At 36.4% G+C, this 11,509-nt stretch overlaps 1 pseudogene; it reads left to right on the forward strand.

Moving 5' to 3' along the window:
- Positions 1-11,509, forward strand: part of LOC107661751 (HEAT repeat-containing protein 6-like) — a 17,338-nt pseudogene that overhangs the window by 961 nt on the left and 4,868 nt on the right.

The raw sequence follows: 11,509 nt of genomic DNA on the forward strand, positions 1-11,509 counted from the left end.
TGCGCGTTAAATATCGCATGCGATTAATCGTGCAGCCCTATTAAGTGTCATGATTTCACGTGGTGACATGCTTCACAAACCACGCCCACGTTATCTTGGCACATCCACTTCTATGGAAAATGACTATCACTCAAATAAACGTATATTTCAAGTGTAATTCACTGCTATATACACTGACTGAGTGAAAATAGCGTTATTTAGCAGTCTGTTATTTACACTAAGTGCAAATAGCAATAGATTTTATTTACACTATTTAAAAATTGCAGTATGTTTGCATTAAAGGGGTCATATGATGCTGCTAAAAAGAACATTATTCTGTGTAATAGATGCTATTTATACTTAGTGGCAACAATGGTAGATACTCTGTAGGCTACATTATAAAAAAAGTATGCAATAGTTAAAATGAAAATATTTATTAAAGTTATCAAATTGATGCTGCCTTATGGGACAATTAGTCCGCTCTACACCTACCCCAACCCAAATACTTATCAAATAGCTATTTTGGTGCTTTATTTCCACCTTTCCCACGAATGTTTTATTCATTTTATTGAAAATAAGCACATTTTGGATCAGCTACATGATAGGGAAAAATAAGATGAACGAAGATGATTAAAGCTGGATTCGAACTCAGATCAACTGTATCCAAAGTTGCTGTTGTCCATTTAAGTCCCTACGCCACTGATGCGGCCGATATGTCAAAAAAAGATGTCACTGCTGATGTAAGAAACATTTTTATTGTGGGCAAGCTTTATTTTTAACATAGATTTAACAATTGCATAAACAAACTATCGCTTACTGAGAAAGAAGCTTTGCAGCATATGTGTGCTTGAATTCTCTTCATTTGCTTAGAAGCACTAACATAGCACTACTAATAAATGTTGATGCAGTTATTATGCTGTGTTGTTTCCTCAGTGCCTGTTTAATTGCATGCGACACGGTTTAAGTGTCATTTTAACATGATTTCAAGTGGTGAAATTGTTCACAAACAACGCCCACGTTATCTTGGCACATTCACTTCTATGGAAAATGACATTCATTCGAATAAACGTATATTTCAAGTGTAATTCACTTCTATATAGACTGAGTGAAAATAGCGTAATTTAGCAGTCTGTTATTTACACTAAGTGCAAATAGCGATAGATTTTATTTACACTATTTATAAATAGCAGTATGTTTGCATTAAGTGTAGATAGATGCTATTTATACTTAGTGGAAATAATGGCAGATACTCTATAGTCTAAAAAAAGTATGCAATAGTTAAAATGAAAATATTTATTAAAGTTATCAAATTGATGCTGCCTTATGGGACAATTAGTCCGCTCTACACCTACCCCAACCCAAATACTTATCAAATAGCTATTTTGGTGCTTTATTTCCACCTTTCCCACGAATGTTTTATTCATTTTATTGAAAATAAACGCATTTTGGATCAGCTATATGATGGGGAAAATAACATGAACAAATTTGGTTAAAGCTAGATTCGAACTCGGATCAACTGCAGCTATCCAAAGTTGCTGTTGTGCATTTAAGTCCCTACGCCGGCTGACGCGGCAGACATCTGCGTTTATTTTCAATAAAATGAATAAAACATTCGTGGGAAAGGTGGAAATAAAGCACCAAAATAGCTATTTGATAAGTATTTGGGTTGGGGTAGGTGTAGAGAGGACTAATTGTCCCATAAGGCAGCATCCATTTGATAACTTTAATAAATATTTTCATTTTAACTATTGCATACTTTTTTTTTTTTTAATAATGTAGCCTATAGAGTAAGCAGTAACACTTTAGAATAATGGTCCGTTGTTAACAAGTAACTATGCAGGAAGTAATAGGTAGTACTACATTAACACTTAACTTAATACTATTAACTAATAGAGAAGCAAGAGCATTTAAGCAGTAAGTAGTAGCAAATTTAGGACAAAGGTAGTTCCTTATTAGATATTTGATAATTATTAAATAAAAATATCCTCATTGAGAACTACTTGTGAACTATGACCAGTTAATAAAGAATAACCAATTAATTACTAATCACAACAGTAACGTCTTAAAAGTGAACAATTAGGTTCTTTGTGGAAACTAATTTATGAATTTGATATCCCCCAAATAAGTCGGCTACAATGTTGAAATTGTGACTATTCCTCTTACAAAAGGATGGTTTATTTCAAACAAAAACATAAATTAATAATAAAAATAATTCATTTAAAAATGTTAATAATTAGGAAGTGATTGAATTAGTTCACAATTATGAGCTCTAGTTTGTGTCAAACTATTTTTTAATGCATGTTTTGTTTTTACTGTATTACTGAATGTTTGATCAAATAAATGATTGCAGCTTTGGTGAACATAAGATACTTTTTTTAAAAACATAAAAAACTTAATTACTGTATACATTCATAATGTTTACATATATATCAATTAAAATATAAAGTAATAATAATAATTAATTAACACGTAAAACATTTTTTTTGCCATTTGTACAATTTCCAGTAATCTAAAAAAGGCAGAACCTAAGTCTGTGAGAGGGCATAATTCAGTGGTAGTGGTCGTCTAATATGGCTATCTGTCATCTTTCATAGGTTGTGTGTGAGATGCTTATGCATGCAAGCCGTCTGGCTCCTCTCAGCCAAGAGCATCTTATCATCAAACTGTGCCAACTGATTCATCAACTTCTAAACCAGCTACAGGTACTTACAGTATGGCCTTATATTGAATATGCATATGGCTTTTTATCAAGAGGCATCTTTTTTTTTTTTAAATACTTTTTGTTACTACTTACAGGTAATAGTGGATGAGCATACGCTTGATGTTCTGGTATCATACTGCTCAGGTGCTCTGCGCACATGCAGCTCATGGACTCACCCGGAAGTGTTGCTTGCCCTCTCGTCACTAGTGTATGGCAATGGATCCCGATGTCACAGGGTAAGAATTACAGATCTGGCAACTCTCACTCTTTTATAATGTTTAGAATCTAATCCTCATCATTTTGAATCCTCTCCAGCATCTTCCAGAGCTCCTTGGTCCGAGTGGTATTCTGGTAAGCTATGGTGACCCCAGCCAGCCTAACATAGAGTTACGTCGTTCTGCTGTGCATTGCATAGCTAATCTATGTCTCAGGTGAGCCATGTCCAGTGTCCAATCACGGCATAAATCAAGTCTTTGTATCTGGCTGCTATTTAATATCTATCTAAAATGTTGAAGTTGTTTTAAAAGAAATTAACTGGAATACACTATGCAACGTTTGCCCAGATTTTTTGCCCCAATTTGCAGTCCAAAGAGCTGAAAGGCCAGAGTCATCTGTAGATTTTGGACAGTCGGGTTTCACAGAAAATTTCACAATGTATGATGGGCATATTTTGTTTACCTCCAGACTATGATTCTCTCCAGTCCGAGGAAATCAAAATATTTTTTATATTTTGAGGCAATTTTTATTTTTCGTGTATCTTATAGCACACTGATGTGGTACCAAACATTTCCAGCATCCATACCTTTTAATTGTTTTCAACTAGCTATAAGATTTGACTATTAATACAATTTCTAAAAGCAAGGAAACTATTTAGCAGCATTACGGCCCATTCGTATCAAAAAAGATAAACATAAATATAACTGTAACACCGGGCTATAATGTTCTGTTTATTATAAGCGCACACGGGAAAAAAGTGACTCCAATTATATTTTTCCTCTGTGTCATCTCCGTCTTTGTGTGGATTATCTATTATAGAATTAGAAGGATAATTAAAATGTTATAGTTGTCACTAAAGTTATTGTCCTTGGTGAGAATGGCCCTTTAGAGTTAAATGTCAATTTTTTCTTTGTGTACTAGTGTTCCTGGTCAGCCATATTTAGAGGAGCCATATAAAGGTGTATGCTATGGAATCCTCCTGCGGACACTACAGTCCCCCAAACCACCTGATGTGGAGGACATTGTCTTCTGTACAGTCAGTACTGCATGTTTATCTACCGATGCTACTATAAGTCAAGGTGAGGTCACGTTAACGAAAGTTAGATGATGTCCAATTTTTGTTGTCATGAGTGTGGTAATAAACATAAATATAACTGTAACACCGGGCTATAATGTTCTGTTTATTATAAGCGCACACGGGAAAAAAGTGACTCCAATTATATTTTTCCTCTGTGTCATCTCCGTCTTTGTGTGGATTATCTATTATAGAATTAGAAGGATAATTAAAATGTTATAGTTGTCACTAAAGTTATTGTCCTTGGTGAGAATGGCCCTTTAGAGTTAAATGTCAATTTTTTCTTTGTGTACTAGTGTTCCTGGTCAGCCATATTTAGAGGAGCCATATAAAGGTGTATGCTATGGAATCCTCCTGCGGACACTACAGTCCCCCAAACCACCTGATGTGGAGGACATTGTGTTCTGTACAGTCAGTACTGCATGTTTATCTGATGCTACTATAAGTCAAGGTGAGGTCACATTAGCAAAAGTTAGACGATGTCCAATTTTTGTTGTCATGAGTGTGGTAACATATCCCAGTTCACACTGAAGTCCCTTTCAAAGTAAACACCTTTCTGTTGATCGACACGAATTTGCACGACCACCTTAAACTTGAGCAGAATTTGCGTGGGGAACTTTTTCGCATTCATGTGAAACTCACAATCGCACAGATTCCTATTGAAGTGACCTATGATTTTTCTCATAGCAATGGTAAATGTGACCGGACCTTAATGTAATCGTTCACCTAAAAATGGAAATTTGTTGAAAAGGTACTCGCCCTCAGGCCATCCTACTTGTAGATGAGCTTGTTTCTTTATTAAATTAAAGGAATAGTTCACCCAAAAATGAATATTTGCTGAAACGTTTCTCACTCTCGAGCCATCCAAGACGTAGATGAGTTTGTTTCTTCATCAGAGCAGATTTGGAGAAATGTAGCATTGCATCACTTGCTCACTCGTGGATCCTCTGCAGTGAATGGGTGCCATCAGAATAAGAGTCCAAACAGCTGATAAAAGCATCACAAGTAATCCACACGTCTTTACTCCATCAGTCAACATCCATCAGGGGTAATATGGATTACTTGTGGATTATTGCAATGTTTTTATCAGCTGTTTGGACTCTCATTCTGACGGCACCCATTCACTGCATTTTCAGCAAATGTTCATTTTTGGGTGAACTGTTCCTTTTAATTAAGGTTACTGAAGTGCTGTCAAACAGTTGGTTATTCACATTTTCTTTTATGCACTGTGAAAGTTTCCCATTGCTTGTGTTTCAGTTATTGCAGAGTGCTCTGAAGGCAATGCAGTATTTTCTCAATGGTGGAAAATGGAAAGCCGTTCCAAACCAGGATTTGGGCACCTTATTGGCCATGCTCAAAGTATTCATACTGTTCTATTCTTGTTTTTATAGCTGTAGATATACAGATTGGTTATACAGTTAGAAAATGAAGCTGATTTGATAAGTGGTGGGGAGCAAATTGTATTATGATAATTGATAGTTGTGTCCTTTGCAGAGATTCATGATCTATGGCTTGCCGGGAATAAGTGTGGAAATGCCACAGGTGTTGTACCCAGCTCCTCTCCCTCAGTATGAGACTGTTGCTGCTGCAAAACCTGAACCTTCACAAGACTCAACTGCACAGAAAAAACAGCTGGGGTAGGTGGCCATATAAGTGCACATATGTTCGAAATATAAGATTTAAAGGGTGTTGTGAAATCAAGGCTATAATTGTATCATTTGCAGAGGAAGAAAAACCTCTTAATTCTGCTTAAGTCCCAACAGAACAAGAAGCGCAAGTCTCGAGGGAAAGGGAAGAAAGCTGGAGCTGAGGGAAAGAAGGACGGAGAGGAGGGAGAGGGTGAGCACATTTCTGGGCCTCTTAAAACTGGAGGAGGTGGATTGGATCAGAGTGGTTGGTCACATGGCTCACAGTCCGCTAGTGTGACGTCCCCGTCAGGAGCGACTCCACAGCTCTACCCTTCCTGGAAGAAAGGGAGCTCTGACTCTGAATTCTCTGACCCTGAGGCAGGAATGCAGTCTAAACTCAGGTTTGACCCTCGGACTATTAATGCCAGGAAAGCTTTCTTAAATTATTAGGTCAAATAAAACATTGACAGGTGGTAAATGACCTAGGAAAAAAAACACGTATATGCATTTGTATGTTTACATAATTTATGCAGAGATCAATTTTTTTTATGACTAATATTTATTATTTTTATGTTTAAGTGTCCAATAACAGATATGCCGATCTTATTTGTTTAATTGTTTAATTTCTTCTTTTTGATATGATTAACTGAATAATAATTTTACTACAACAATAAAAACACATTATAAGATATAACAATGCATGTATTTTAATGTTTAATAATAATGAATAATTCACATTAAATATGATTATGAATTATCTTTGTTATATTCACTTTTTGCACAAGTGTTCAGTAACTGATACTGTATTTCCGTTCTGACACAGTCTGCGATTTGTAATTATTTAACTAAATAGTATTTATATTTGAACAACAAAAACTTCATCATGAATCTTTTGTATGATTATGTTGTTCTATTTTGTACAATAAAGTGTAATTTAATTAATGCATATTTTCATGTTTAATAATTTATTAATTTGTTCATGATCATCAGTATTATTAATATTCATTATCATTGTTATCATAAATATTAGGATTTTGTGCATGACTCTGGCACAACTTTAAAAGTAATTATATCACTAAATAATTCTATAACTAAAAAATAATTACATTACAACAAAAAATCTATTCATTCTGAATATTTTGCATCATTACGCTATTGTATATTGTTCAGTAAATTATTATTATTATTGATTATTTAGTTTAAAATGCTACATCAAATATTTCTGTAACTTTTTTCACCTAAGTATGATTGGCTCTTACGTAAGAAGTTAATTAGCTAATCTACTTTTCTGTTTTGTAATGAGATATGATTGCACTGTCATGGCTTTAGATATCTTTACGTGTAAATGTGTTTGTTTTGGCTACTTTGGCTTCACCTAGGTTGCATCAAGCACGTGTGCGGCAGAGTGCGCGTCAGTGCTTCCTGGCTGTGGTCAAGTGTGTAGAGAAACGAATCCTCTATGGCTACTGGTCTTCCTTTGTTCCAGATGCTCCTGGGATTGGAGGCCCTCCTCCTCTTACCCTCCTGACCATTGCCCTAAAGGACCCCTCCCCAAAGGTAAAACACAAGTCCACTGTTGGCCATTTACTTTCTGACCTGAGAGAAATTTGACTTTTGATGTGTCACATTTGCTCCTAGGTACGGGCAGGCTCTCTGCAGGTTCTGTCTGCTCTTCTAGCAGGTTCTCGCCAGTTCCTCTCCACCGCTGAAGACACCAGTGCACCCCGCCAGGCCTTCACTCCCTTTTCGGCCACATTAGCTGCCAGTGTCCGAGAGCTGCACCGCTGCTTGCTGCTAGCACTCATAGCGGAGTCCTCCTGTCAGACACTCACTCAGGTCCTAAAGGTAACAGAACACACACTCACAGCAGTGTTCTTTTTATTTACTACAACTAAAAACATTAAAAATCATTTTTGCTGGCTGAAATAAAGATTATTTATTTATTTGTTAGTTTGTTTGGATGCCCATTAGCTATGCCCAAGAGCATTGCTAGTCTTCCCGGTCAAAGTGTCCAAACAACACTTAAAATTCAAACATTATTACATACATAAAAAAACTATTAAATACATTTTTCACATTCCAAGACGCCTCTATAAACATTTCTTCCACCTTTATAGTGTATAAAAAACCTGCTATAAAACGTATTGCTCATTCAATTAATTCTTATACTTCAACCTTCTATAAATACAATAATCCAATCCAAGTTTTCCGTGTTATCCTAATTAATGACACTGGTAAGAGATTCCATGATTTCAATGCCATATATACTACTGTACATTTAAGAAAATTAGTTTTAGCATTAGGGAGTAAAAATCTACCCTCTGTTGCTCATCTAGTAGCATATTCATGTGACTGAACTTTGGATTGTAATTGATTATACTGATACAAAGGAGTTTTAAACTGTAAAACCTTCCATGTTGATAACAGTATTGCAGCAATCATCCTATCTTCCACTCTTAGCCATTTAAGATTAAAATGCATACTGTTTATTTTAATACCATACTGGAGAATTAATCGTACTGACTTATTTTGTACCAGCTGGAGTTTCCTTAAATCCTTTTTTGTAGCATTAGCCCATATTATCCGACAATAGTCAAGCTGTGAGAAGAAGAGAGTATCCAATTTTATTTTCATCATATCAAATGTAAAATATGTTCTACATCTCCTCACTACAACTAACACCCTTACCATTCTCTTCAACGTATTCTCATTGTGCTTTGACCATGACATTTTATTATCCAGGCTGATACCCAAGGGAATCACCCCTTCATTAACTTAAATAAAATAGCTTAAATAAAATACAAAAATTTGATGAATAACCTAAACTAAAAATAATGGAAATATTACCTTGGTTTAGGTGAAGTTACTAAAACTACAACAGAAATTAAAGCATAGAAACATTTAATATTTCAACAAATATTTCAGAAGAACAAAAATTAAGAATGCCCTTTATGCCCTTATGCCATAGACCAGTATCTCTGAAGCATATTTTGATAGACTTTGATGATTTTTAATGAAGTGAGGCCTGATTTAGTTTTAGAATTTGTTATTTGTTTTTTATAAAAGATACATTTATAAATGTTGGTTTTATTTGTTGTTCATATATAGTTATATATATTTATACACACACACACTTTGAATATAGCCATGACGCTAAATTAAAAGCAAAAACGAATAAAAATGACAATTAATTACTAACAAAAATTTAACTAAAAACTAAACTAAAACTAAAATTAAAACCAAATTTAACAATAAAAGCGAATTCAAAATAAATACTATAATTTCTATTATAATTTATAAAATTATAAATAACACATGCAGTGGCTTCAGAATAATGCTAGACCTTCCTCAGAGCTAACTTAAGCCATTTTGTAATTACCAATTGGTACAAATGCCAGTAAATTCACTAACACAAACATTAGTAAGTCAAGTTGCATGATTCATTTAAATACTCTCCTCCCATAAATTTTGCGTCTGAAAGGGAAACTTCTACAAATGCATTTGCAGTAAGATTGGCTGCAAAAATAACTGTCCACACATTTTCAGTGCTAATTTTTCAATGTGTGCCTTAAAATAAATCCTGACCGTAGTTTTTTTTTTTTTTATACGAAGAGGGGGTTTGCACTGGTTCATGCTGTTAGTAAATCTGGTCCAAAGAGTTTGTGAACACTATTTGTGTTTTGTCTTTCAGTGCCTTGCCCACCTGGTTTCCAACGTGCCCTATAATCGTCTCAGACCGGGCCTGTTGAGCCCACTGTGGAAACAGATCCGTCCATTTGTGCGCCACAGAGGTACTATTATAAGTTGGACTATTAAAACTGTCCAGATGTTGAATACTTGGTCTAAAAAAAATTCTAACAATTCAGCCAATTTGAGTATCCACCATTCCTTCTCTTCCTCCCATGTTAGATGTGAATGTCCGTGTGTCCAGTCTCACCCTCTTCGGTGCATTAGTCTCAACACAAGCCCCCCTCTCAGAGATCCAGCTCCTCCTCCAGCAGCCCGGATCCACATCCGCCCTCAGCACCCCCCGGCATCAGCACCCCGCAGGAGCTCTCTCACAACTGGAGACTTCCCGCTCTGAGAGACGGAGAGATCTCGTCTCCTGGAGGAGGAGTTGAAGGGGGTCAGGAGGTGCCGTGCTGGCTGTTGCAGCTGTGTGTGAGCCTGCTCACTCAGCCTCGTGAGGAACCGTACTCTGATAGTGACGCCGGCGGGTCTAGTGGAGCATCGCTGGAACCTTCACCCATACGATTTGAAGCCCTGCAGGTGAGTGGTCTGTTTGTGAAGAGGCAGCCATCTTGAAATGTTTGTCTTGAATTGTTTGTATGTGGTTTATTTCAGGTTTTGGCTCATCTGGTGAAGGGTTACTTCTCATTGGCTCAGACATCTCTGTTGGAATTGGGGCAACTCAGTGCTCGCTGTCTCACAGAGCAAGATCCTTCTGTGCAACTTCATGGCGCTAAAGTATTGGATCTTTATGTCTTTGTCATTTCCTGTCTCATTGGTGATTACAATGGGGAACATTTTGTTCAAATCCCTAAACTTAAAGGCATGTTCGCAATAAAAATTCAGGGTTCTTTCAGACGAGTGCATAAAAAAACTGCAGATGGGCTGAATTAAAATGCAAATTCTCTCTCTGACAGCAGGTGGCGCTTATGGAAAAGCAGTAATTCAAATGTTTGTAGGTCTGAGCAGACACCACAGTTCATTCAAATTAAAATGTTTCTCACACCAAACATTCATCTTGATGTAAATAGTACTTTACTCTTAAACTTGAGCAAGTAACTTGTCCTGCACTATTTGTGCTGTTTGAAACCTGTATGTATTACCTCAAATTGTAAGTCTTGTAAGGCTCTGGATTCTGATTGGCTGTCAATGATTTTATCATTCATGAGCTAGAAATTTTTTTTGTGGATGTGACATCCAAAGTTGTCATTCTTCTGTGTCGTTATTGTTATAGTTGTTGTGTGGATTGAACACTTTAGATTAGGGAACACATATTTACTATTAACTGTTTTCCCTCAAACTCCCAATTTGCTGCTTATTAATAGTTAGTAAGGTAGTTGTTAAGTTTCTGCATTGGGTCGGGTTAAGGGATCTAGAATATGGTCATGCAGAATAAGGCATTAATATGTGCCTAATAAGGACTAATAAACAGCAAGTAATATGCATGCTAATAAGCTACTAGTTAATAGTGAGAACTTGTCCTAAAAATAAAGTTTTACCAAACTTACATATTTATAGTTATTGCTATAGTTATTGTGCTTGGTGTGAACCTTAGCAACAACCTAGAATCATAGCGATGACTTTAGCATGGGCAAGCACCTGTAATTGTTTTTTCTTAAATTGTTACATTTTGTATTGTGTGTGTCTTGCTTGATCTTGATTTACAATTTCTGTGTAATTTACAAGCTTCTGGAAGAACTGGGAACAGGTGTTATCCAGCAGTACAGAGCTGATGCCAACACCACTCCACAAAGTGCCAAATGCATGCCAGTGTGTCAGGTAAAAAATTCTACATGTAAGGTGGTACAAATCTAAATTCAAAGATCATGATATTGATGTAATGCTGGTCTTTTGCCCTTTTCAGGTGGTTGAGTTCTGGTCCGAGGTCTTGGGCGGTCCACTGATCAGTGCCTTACAGAACGAGCAGCATCCCACCCTACAGACCAGCACATGTGACACCCTCTCCTCCATCTTGCCACAAGCTTTCAGCCAGCTGCCCGTGAGTGTGTTTGACCTCTTGAGTTTCTACATGTGATGTTCTTTGTGATATTCATGTATATCACTATCTCCAGGATAAGACGCAAGTGCTGTTAATCACAATACTGCTGGGACTGACGTACAGCGAAAACTCACTGGTAAAGGCGGCAGCAGTGAGAGCTCTAGGTGTATACATCCTCTTTC

The sequence above is a fragment of the Sinocyclocheilus anshuiensis genome, unplaced genomic scaffold (genome assembly GCF_001515605.1).
Source record: "Sinocyclocheilus anshuiensis isolate Anshui unplaced genomic scaffold, SAMN03320099.WGS_v1.1 scaffold207, whole genome shotgun sequence".
NCBI lineage: Eukaryota > Metazoa > Chordata > Actinopteri > Cypriniformes > Cyprinidae > Sinocyclocheilus > Sinocyclocheilus anshuiensis.